The following is a 576-nucleotide window of genomic DNA, read 5'->3' on the forward strand; positions in this document are numbered from 1 at the left end:
GGTCACTGTTGATGTGCTTCTAGTGCATAAGCATTCCTAGGGCATACATTTCCACTCCTGGAATTTGCAGTTAAATGAAGTAAGTCTAACTGATCATTACACATAACGTTTTGGTAAAGGCAGTGTGGAAAATGTACCTGGACCTCGATGCCATAATTTAAATACATATGGTCTATGTCATGAAGGAACTACCAATGATCACAAAATCATGTATGGAGTATGGAGTTGTATACCTTTCATTCCACCTTCAGTAATGACTCTTAAGACAGCAGAAAACTACAGCATTTATCCAACAGTGAGAAAGAAAACTACATGCCTTATGAATGTATTGTTTCTATTTATAGATCATCTCCTACCTAAAGCAAATTGAAAACATATTTTTATGATTTTTATAAAATGCAATAGAATTTGAGATTATCTGTGGAGTGTATGGTGCTGAGACGTTTATTTAAAAGGGCATTTATTTCAAAAGCGCACCCTTAAGATACATCGTTCAAATTGCTCAATTTCAGAATTGCATTAATGCATTAATAAGAACCTTTAAATTGCTTCAAAACATCTCGCTACGCAGAACAT

Source organism: Electrophorus electricus, chromosome 7 (assembly GCF_041902795.1).
Source record: "Electrophorus electricus isolate QZ-2024a chromosome 7, ASM4190279v1, whole genome shotgun sequence".
In the NCBI taxonomy this organism is placed as follows: domain Eukaryota; kingdom Metazoa; phylum Chordata; class Actinopteri; order Gymnotiformes; family Gymnotidae; genus Electrophorus; species Electrophorus electricus.